At 34.8% G+C, this 10931-nt stretch overlaps 1 pseudogene; it reads right to left on the bottom strand.

The window, feature by feature from the left end:
- Nucleotides 1-5382: 5382 nt before the first annotated feature.
- Nucleotides 5383-7169, bottom strand: LOC111162848 (mesoderm-specific transcript homolog protein pseudogene; annotated as a pseudogene).
- Between the last annotated feature and the right edge of the window lie 3762 nt (nucleotides 7170-10931).

Genomic DNA, 10931 nt, shown 5'->3' with positions numbered 1-10931 from the left:
TGACAAATATCTAGTCTTCCTTTAAGATTCCTCCTCAAGGTCATCTCTCTCTATTTTCCTTACACTCTCAGGCTGAGTGAGGGGTTTTCTCCCTGTAGGCCTTTATACTTTGAAATGTATTTATACTTCTGGATTGACTGTGATATTCAAGGCCCTTTATGACAACGGCTTTGTTTTATTCACCTTTGGAATTCTAGATTTTAGCACTTCAGGGGAGAAAAATATATAACCCAAAATACGCCTCTTTAGCATGTTGATTACTTTAGGCTGATTATTTTTAAGAAACAGCATACAGAAAAGCTCTGGAAACTGCATGAAAGTTTTCCTTTTCTAAGAAAAAGGAAAATTTAGATTTATAAGGGAAATCGCCACTTGTACTGGTATTTCCCTGGCTGTACTGGGAAGAGAAGGATGACTAAATCTTTAGAAACTATTACCAGTGGAGAAGGCAATGACAAATCTGCATAACCGTATGTTTGGTTACTGTGCTTTTCCTGCTCACCTCCCATAACTGACTCCCCAACCGCAACATCTTCTTTTGTCTTCAGCTGAAGATAATATTTAAAGTGATGGCTTCAGCCATTTTAGAGAGTTACTCATTTTTCCTGGGTCTCTTCCATATATACTGAAAGTACCCATGTTATGAAACTCTTGTTTTTTTCTCCTGTTATTCTGTCTTATATCAATTTATTAGACCAGCCAAAGAACCTAGAAGAGAAGGGAAAGTTTTTCCACCCCTACATCCACAAAACCAAATCAAACCCATCGTTGCAATGAAAAATAAATGAATGAACTGAAGATATAACTCAATACTTTCTCTTTGCATCAATTATGAAAAGCAGTGGAAATCAAACACACTGAATATCCGATATACTGCCTGTACAGAACATGACCCAGGGAGCAGTAAATTCATAGAAGAAGCATCTGCATTTTTCCTTGAACAGAATCTCTGCTCACTTTGAGGTTTACCCATCAATGCCATTTGAAGAAACCTGTTCTGCTAACAATGTGCCACTTTATTGAATTCTATTAGAGAATTTCACTACAGGTTTAATTACTGCTCACCTTGGTGTCAGGCTGCTTTCTCTTTATTAACTAATCATCTACTGGCCCAGTGGGGTTCTTCTAGCCTCCAGGCTTCTCAAGATATGTCAAATCAGATTATCTGCCTTTATTTTACATGGATTAAAATTTAAGTTTTTTCTAAACTCAGTGAAGAAACTATCTCCCACCATTTAATATACACAGACTATACCAAGACATGAATTTATATAGCCTGAACTGAGTTAGTCATCAGAGGTTTGTTAAATAGCCTTGGAAAAGTACGTTAGCACAACCATACCAGTAAATAGATATATTTGATGAAATTTTTATTTTACTTTACAACAGAGAATATCGTTGCGTTGTTCAAATGGTTTCTAAATACTGGTTATGAAACAGAGATCAGAGACCGGGCTTTGTGTACACTAACACGACAACATCATAGTTCAGAACATTTTTGCTTCAGCAGCTCTCAGAAATGAAGATTTTATGAACTGGGTTGGCCTTGAAGTAACTGTTATTTGTAAACTGTTTTTGTTGATTCCAAATCAGTATGCTGAGAATTACTTCTATAAAGCCTAGCTTTCTAGAAGACTTTCATGTTGAAATCTTCTGAAACTTAAAGGTGAGGTATTTTGAAATATCGCAGAGTGCCAAATGGCATAAAATATGTCAAAAGTATCTTCTGAATTTTAAACAATTTGAAAATCAGAGTTCAGTGTTTTATGATCTTTTGAAGTGTACTTGAGTCCCTCTAAGTTTATATTCTATGAAGCCTAGTCATTATGTGTTATAGATAACAAAGCTTCCTACCATTTTTTTTTTCTTGGGGTATATGTTTGTATGACAGTCCAATACATGGTTAATAAAATGTTAGAACTTTTCTGTTAAGTATATATAATTAATAAAATACTTTACATGAATTAAATCAAGAAACTTAGAAGTTATATAATTTATTCACACAAATGAGTTGCTGCAGATCTAAGAGTAAAATTTATGATTTCTCTTCATTCCCAGATCTCATTGCACTTAACAATTTCATCCAAAAGTAATGGATAATTAGAAAATATTTGTTTTTCCTCACAATTGTTGTAGTTATTACATTGTTTCTGACAGATTTTGTATTACTATTTTACCTTCAGAAATGCAACAGTAATTTTTGATAAATTTCAATTTTATAACAAATTTATGAGGAAGGGTGAAACTAAGTAGAAAATATATCTGAGTTATAAGTTATAATAGGAGTTATAAGTTCACTCCAATTTTATTGAGATGTTATTTAGCTTGAATTTCTCTTGAATGAACCTGGATTTAAGAATGAGAGAAGATTTGAAGGCTATGTTTTTCTCTTCATTTTATTTAGTTATTTAACCCTTTGTAGTCCATAACTAATAAAGAACTAGTATGAGGCTAGCTGTAAAGTTTTTTTAATCAAATAGAGAAGTTCCTATCATTTTTTAATTTGCTGAAAATTTTTATTATGAATAGCTGCTGAAATTTGTCAACTGCTTTTTTCTGTATTGATTGAGATGATTACATTTTACTTTTTAAGTCTATTAATGTGGTGATTTATACTAATTTTCAAATGTTGAAATAGCTTTGTTTAGTAAATCCCACTTGTGATTTACCTTTTTATATTTTCTTGTATTCTATTTGCTATATTTTGTTTATCTTTGTGTCTATTTTTGATAGATTATTGCCCTGTAATTTTATTTTTCCCTCTTTTCCTGCCTTTTCTGGTTTTAACTAAGCATTTCATTTGATTCCATTTCATCTTCTCTCTTTCCATTTTAATGTTTCTTTTAAAAAGATGTTAGTGGTTGTCCTAGAGGTTGCAGTATAAATTAACTAACCTAAGTCTACCATCAAATAACATATAGCACTTCACAAGTACTGCAGAGATCTTAGAGTATTTCTAATTCCTCCATCTCATCCCTTATGACATTATTGTCATTCATTTCACTTATGCATATACCATGCATTCATTGCATTCCTTTAAATAAAATATAACTATTTTAGATCAATTAAGATTAAGAAAACTAAGAGATCTTGTTTTATCTTTATTTTTTCCTTCTCCAGTGTTCCTTCTTTCTTTATGTAGATCCACATTTCTGATCTATATATTTTTTTCTCCTTGAAGAACTTCTTTTAACAGTTATTTCAGGGACGTTCTGTTGTTGATAAGTTCCCTCAGTTTTTGTTCATCTAAAAAAATCTCAATTTTTCCTTCACTTTTGAAGAATAATTGCTGTTTTTCTTCCCCCCTTCAATACTTTAAATGTTTCATTCCATTCCCTTCTTGCTTGTATGATTTGTGATGCAAAGTCTGCTGAAATTCTTATCTTTGTTTCTCTTTGGGAAAGTTCCTGCCAAACACTGCCCCAACTCTGGTTTCTTTCAGGATTTGCTTTTTGTCCTTGGTCTCCTGCAGTTTGAAAACGATATACCAAAATGTATATTTTATGGTACTTTTCCTGCTTGGTAACCCCAGAGCTTCCTGGATCTGTGGTTTGGCCTATTTTATTAACTTTCTAAAGTTCCTGGCCATTATGAAAATATTTATTTTGCTCTATTCTTTATTCTCCTCCTGGTATTTTGAATACGCATATGTTGTACCATTTGAATTTCTCCCACAGTTCTTGGATGTTCTTTTCTGATTTTTCATTCTTTTTTCTCTTTGCATTTCAGTCTGGAAAGTTTTATTAATCTATATTCAAGCTCACTGATTCTTTCCTCAGCTGTGTCCAGTCTACCGATGAATCCATCAAAGGCATTTTTCATTTCTGTTACAGTGTTTTTGATGCTACCATTTCCTTTTGATTCTTTCATAGAGTTCTCATCTCTATGCTAGAATCAGAGAAAAGTGCCTCTCCCAGGTGGAATAAGGCTCTGGTAAAGTCTTTCTCATTGGAGAGTAGGCATTTGTTACGGAGAACACTTTGGGCATATTTCATAATGGTTACTCTACCTCTCCCTGCCCTGCCAGAGCCAAGAGAACATCTTTCTTGGCTCCTCACTGTGAGAATCTGGTGGGGCTCCTGGAGTAGAAGTGCGAGCCCCTCCTAAGATTGCAGCCTCAAGGAGTTTCTCAAACTAGTTTTCTCTCAGGTTCTAGCAATTCATCAAAATTACCATTTAGTGCTCCTATCATGTTATGGCTTTTGCTCTAGGAACGCCAACTTCAGTTGTGGCTCTCTGAACTTGTCTGTCTCTCCAGATTTGTGGTGGCAGCTTGTCCTGTTGCCTCATTTCTCCGAGGGGTCTAAGAAAAGTTTTTGATTTTCAATTTATTTATCTTTTTTTCTTGTTTTTAAGGGTGGGAGTGATGACTTCTAAGCTCTTTCATGTCAGAACTGAAACCAGGAGTTCTGATTTTCTATTCTTATGATACCTTGTCATTCTTTGCTTTCAGGGCTATATTGTCCTCAAAAAACAAGATGAAAAGAATTCCTTCCTCTGTTATTTTCTGAAATATTTTGTGTGAGAGTGATTTCATCTTCCTTAAATGCTTAATAGAAATTGCCAAAATAAGCCAGGATTTCTTTTTGAAAATATTTTTGATTATAAATTCAATTTCTTTTATAGTTGGGCTTGTCAGATCTTTCTATTTCCTCTTTTGTCAGTTTTTTAAAAATACAAACTGCTTTATTTTTTTTTGTCAAAATTCATTTTTATTAATAGAAAATAAACACTTATTCCAGTTGTTATACTTGAAGTTGCTAATAAAAAAAAAGAATTTAAAATCACCACTTAATAATCCTGTTTTAACTAAGACAATGAAACTGTGGCTTAAAAAAAAAGTATTCAGCACCATTTGCTCATAGAACTTTCAGACTTTGTTCTTAAAGTTTCTGGAACTTTCCCATCTGTAAAGTACAGGAATTGCTGAGCTACATGAGGAACCCTCTCTGGGACAACCAACGAGAAGTTAAGCAATCAGTATATATTCAGCCTGGTAACTTGGACTGTACAACGATCCCCTCCTCTCCACTCTGGCTCAGGAGGGACATGCTTCTAAGCACTGAGGTATGACGAGTCCGACTGTTATTAGCTGGAAAGACCAGTTCTAACAGTAAATCTCTGGCACAGAGACTACTGTCCTTAAGGTTCTTTGATTTTAGGAAATTCTGTAAATAGCTTGGCTTTAGTTCAAGTTACTCAGAAACGAAACATGTTTAATGAGGTTAAACTACTCTGCTAGAGTAAGTGTCTGCTGGTTTAGTGTCCTTATAAAATACATACATAATATGTGTAGGTAAATCATAGTCTTAAAGTATACTTAGAATACTGCATTACTGAAACCAAAGTCTAACAAAATGACTACAGTTAGAAGCAGCTAAAGAAACTAAATCCAAAGTTATAACAAGGGAGACTCATTCTCACTTGAAGCTGCGTCACTTAGAGAATTAAAGCCATTCAAGGTGAGGTGAAGGTGGCACCTTTAGATAATTCCAATCAGGGCCAGAAATTAGCATATCTAAATATTTCAGAAAAGTCCATAGAAGTGTTTCAAAGACTTTTATGCAAAAGAATGTCTGTCTATCTTTCTGCATCAGTGAGTAGTAGTGCCCATCAGACTTTCCTAATAACACAAAGACAAAGGCAAGTCCATACACTTGATCAGATGTCAAAGGAATGGGAGGTGGACTATTAGGTCACCCTTAGAGCTTCTGCTGGCTTTTTACTATATGCTGTTCACCAGTGTGAGTCTGGCGGACTTTTGTGAGAGAATAGTGTTTGGTGGCCAGGACCTCTTATGGGCGTTTCTTGCTAAGTGGAATACACAACAGATAAGGGAATAGGGGAGGTAATACAGGGAAGCTACTCTTTCCAGCTCAGAAGGAGTTGATGAAGCCCATATATGCATTCAAGAAGCCCATGGGATCCTCTATATCTGTGGACAGTGGCTAATGTGGTCATCCAGAATCGACACTGTGGACCGCGGCAGCATTTTCCTGTACAGCTCCAAAAACTCTGGATAGGGATTCACTGGATCCAGTGGCCCATAGATAAAATGAATGGGAATAGATACAGAGGCAAGAGCTCCCACACAGTGTCTTCTAAACTTCTTCCTTTGACTGATGTACTGCAAGAGACTGTCGATAACCAAGTTCCTGTCATTGTTGTGTATCCCTGCCCACATGCCCCACAGTTCACTCTCAGAGGGTCGAGTGTATGGCCCAAAGACCGGGGTGAGACCTCGGGAGAATACGAAGAAGTTCATCAGTCGCGTGAGGATGGGTGACAGCTGGCCTCCATCTTTGAGAAGCTTTTGGAGAAGGAGAGGACGGTGAGTCTCAAGAAATATACCTCCATTCGACAGACAGAGACTCTTGATGGTAAGTCGACCAGGTCGATTCTGCTTGAACCTATAGAGAAGCTCCTGAGCAACGATATCCCCATAGTCGTGAGACAACAGGTTGATCCTACGGTTCGGGAGCCCCAGATGCCGCAAAAGAACCTCCACGATGCTGGCCTGCTCGAATATGGAATAGTGATGTGGTCTCGGTTTGTCACTGAAGCCAAAGGCTAGGAAATCAAGGGCAATCACTCGATGAAACCTGAGGGTCAGACCTTCCCAAATCTTGTACCAGTCATAGCTGGACGTTGGAAAGCTGTGTAAAAGCACAACTATCTCTGGACTTCCAACCACACCCACAGAGTCTTGGTAGAAGATACGCAGTCCCTTGTAGGTAAAAAATTTGCCTGATGACTTCCATGAGTGAAGAGCAGGGGAGAGCTGGCGGGGCGGGATGTGCAGATAGGCCGCAAGCAGGGGCACAGCCAACAGCCCCACGTGGACCCACCACTCCCTCATCCTGATTCAGGTAAGACCTGGGCTACAAGACTCCATGTTTGGGGCCAAACTGCTTTTGAGTCTCTTTTTTCCCAAGAAATGTTTTCACTTTATTGTCTAATTTACTAGCATAAAGTTGCTTACAATATTCCATTATACGAACATTTTGTAGTAATAGCCACTAATTCAATTCTGCTATTGCTAATTTTATTTTTTCTTCATTAATCTTCACATATGGTTTCTGTTTTATTAGTCTTTTAAAGAACCAACTTTTGGATCTGCTAATTTTCTCCATGTTTGTCAGTCATTGATTTCTGTTCTTTATTGCTTCATTTTCTCTACTTGCTTTGGGTATAATCTGATGTTTTTTTAACCTTCTTAAGGTGGTAAGTTAGATGATTCACTTTATAACTTTCTTCTTTTCTGATATTGGCATTTAAAGTTATAAATGTCCCTTTGAGAACTGCTTAACTGTATCTCATAAATTTTGATGTTTTACTTTCATTATTATTCAATTAAAATTTCCTTCTGATTTTTGCCACTTACTGTTTATTTAGAAATGTATTGCTTAATTTCCTAATATTTGAGAATTTTCTAGATATCATTTCTATTAATTTCTAATTAAATTCTTTGTGGTCAGAGAACATACTCCATAGGATTTCAGTCTTTTGAAGTCTATTGAGATTTATTGTCTATCTAGGTACATGTTTTACCTTGGTGAGTGTTCTATTGGCATTTGACAATTTGTTCTTTTGCAGTCTTATGTTAATGTCAATTAGCTGATAATGGTTGATGTTTTTCCCATCTTCTGTATTTGTACTGTTTTTGTATATCTGTTCTATTAGTAAATATGAAAGATGTGTTTAACATTCCAACTATGATTATAGACTTATCTGTTTCTCTCTTTAGTTCCATCAGTTTTGTTTCATACTTTTCAATGATTTCTCATTAGGTGCATATTTAAGCTTGTTTTGTATTCTGCTGGTTGACCTGTTATTACTATACAACATATCACTTTATTTCTTGTAATATCTGTTGTCTTGAATTATACCTTGTCTCATAGTAATACAGCCATAACAGTCTTTTTAATGTTTATTGCTGAATGGTATATATCTTCCATCTTTTTACTTTCAATCTCTGTGCCTTTTTTTAATGTATGCATCTTGTAGAGAGCATATGGTTGGAATTTGCTTTCTGAAAGCATACAATGTCTGCCTTTTAATTTGAGTACTTAGTCCATTTACTTTTAATATAATTATTGGTATGGTTGGGTTAAAGTCTATTATTTTAACCCATGTATTCTTTGTATCATTTGTTTTTTGTTCCTCTGTTCCTTTTTTTGATGTCTACTTTTGGTTTAATTGAATATTTCTAGTGTTTCATTTATTTTCTCTCATGCTTTTTAGCTGTACCTTTTTATATTATTATTTTAGTGGTTTCTCTACTAAATAAAATAATATCTCACTAGAGTCTATTTAGAATATTTTATCATTGCACAATTTGCACATCACACATCACAGATGTAAAATTCTTACAGCAGTATACTCACAGCTGCCTTCTTTTGTTCTAATTTGTCAAATATTTTCATTTTACATTGGTTATAAAGCACCTTACAATTATATTATTTTTGCTTTAATTTTCACTTGTTTTTAAAGAGAAATTCATAGACTAAAAAGAATTTATTTGCTCATATATTTAGCATGTCTTTGGCTCCAGTATTTTCTGATAAGAAGTCAGTTTTATGCATATTCGTGGTCCTCTACATGCACTGTGTTGATTTTCTTTGCCTGCTTTCATTTCTTTGCCTGCCTTCTTTATGTCTGATTTATGGCAATTTTACTATCATGTGTCTAGGCATAGTTTTCTTTGAATTTATTCTGGTTTAATGAGCTTCTTAGATCTGTAATTTTACTTTTTTAATTTTTTCATCAAATTGAGACAACTTCAACCATTATATCTTCATATATTTATTTCATGCCTTTTTATCTCTCTTGTCTCTTTTGGGGACCCTATTTGCAGATGTTTGACTGCTTGATATTTCCCTACAGGTCACTGAAGAACTGATCATTTTTCTTCCTTTTCTATGTATTATTCAGATTGTATGATTTCAATGAAAGCATTTTGAAGTTTTCTGCCTCTTTCTGCCATCTCCAATCTGACATCAAGCTTATCAAAGTGAAAATTTTCATTTTAGATATTCTAATTTTTTATTCTAGATTTCAATTTGGTTCTTTTTTGTACTTTCCTTGCGTATCTGAGAATTCCTATCTCTTTACTCATTAAGGCCATATTTTCCTTTAATTTTTTAACATCTTTATAGTAACTAAAGTCACTATCTTTTAATTTTAATATTTGGATCATCCTGGAGTCTTTTTCTATTCACTGCTTTATTTCTTTATGATGGGTCATATTTTTCTGCTTTTCAACATGCTTACTAATTTTTGTATTGTTTTTGGAAGTTTGCAGGTGATATAAATAGTATAGATTATGTAGTCATTTTTTAAATAGTGTTGAGTTTTGTTCTGGCAGTTTGACAATTTACCAGGGGGCTCCTAGATCCTATCAAGGCTTGGCTTAGGCTTTGTTACAGTATGGTCCTTATTACTCTTAAGATATTAATTTTCTAGTGTTTTAGCTGAATGCCCAGGGTGCTGATGAGCTCTTTCAACTCTGGCTGGGTTAGAACTTAAGACTTCCACACTGTGTAACCTCCATTATCTTTGTTTCGCTCCCAATCCTTGTAAGCACCACTCTCTGCCAGACCTCTGAGTCCTACTCTCTAAAATCTAAAGTGAGGCCCTTGATCCAAGGGCCTTACAGAGATTATTGAGACCACTCTTTTCCCAAGCAACCTTCTAACACTTTGCCCTGCAAATTCCAGCTTCTTTCTGCAGCGCTAAATTCTGGAATTTGCCTCCTCAGCCAAGTGGGACTGCCCTGTTTCTGTTGGTCTTCAATTCCTTATTCTGGTTTAGGGAATTTGTCCCTAGACAAAAGCCTAGGTGATCAAGCAACTCACCTCTTGTGTTACCCTTCTTTCAGAAGGAATTCCTGTGCTGCCTACTGTCAAATGCCAAAAAACAGTCACTTCATGTATTTTGTTCAGTTTTATAGTCACTTAACATGTTTGGACAACTCTGGAACAAGTTAATCTTTCATATTTGGAAGTAAAAGTCCCACACTGTTATCTCTTAAAGAGGAGAATAACTTCTGGAAGGTGGTAATTCCAACCTTGTACAAGGGGATGCACTGATATTATATTTATTGCTGGTAAGCATTGCAGTACCTGAGACAACAAAGCAATGACACCTCACTGTCCTCAAATAAAGGTACAGGTAGAGGAAGAAAAATCTCTAGTTTGGTACTATGACATATATTCTCAAAAGTGGTCCCTGACTTTGATATCTATTGTCTCAGTTTTTTGGTTAGAGCATCTAAATACAAAATGCAGACAATGAGGAGGTAAATCCAGAATGCCTATTTGGTAGCTTAGTAAATATCTATAATTAATTTTTCCTTCATATTAAAAAAATTAAAGGCAAAACTTGAAATTGTATAATTCAACATTATATGTTTTAACATATAATAGGAGATATAAAATGTCTGGAGTCGTGTGATATTAACACTTGCCCATTTTATTTGATTTTGAAGCTTATCACCTTTTACATTATGAATAATAGTTGAAAGGATGTGGTTAAGCTAATAATATGAGAACTTAAATTTGGGCTTTCTTTCTTTTATTAGTTTCTAGTTTTTAAATTTATTTTTACCTAACTGGAGATTTTCCACATGAAATATATTTCATAGTAGTTTTTATATAGTCAACAAAGTGAAAGACATGTGTTAAACATAGAATTTTACATGGCAAAGTATTTGGCATGGATCAGATTACAGTGGCCATTTCTGAACATAAGAAAACCCATGTTTCCTCATTTGATTTTGTGAAGACTGAAGCACCTGGGTCCTATCCTTTTTCATTCACCCTACAGACCCCAGAACACTTTTTTAGCTGTCACTCTTAGCATTTCGTTGGTTTTTTTGTTTATTTATTTTTTAACTTACTCCATTCCTTCAAAATGTTTCTGCACATTTT

Source organism: Delphinapterus leucas, chromosome 3 (assembly GCF_059928025.1).
Source record: "Delphinapterus leucas isolate spDelLeu-1000000601 "Yukka" chromosome 3, BTC_Dleu_Yukka2, whole genome shotgun sequence".
Classification (NCBI taxonomy): Eukaryota; Metazoa; Chordata; class Mammalia; order Artiodactyla; family Monodontidae; genus Delphinapterus; species Delphinapterus leucas.
The sequence above is the reverse complement of the archived record's forward strand: the minus strand, read 5'-3'. Positions and strand labels throughout refer to the sequence as shown.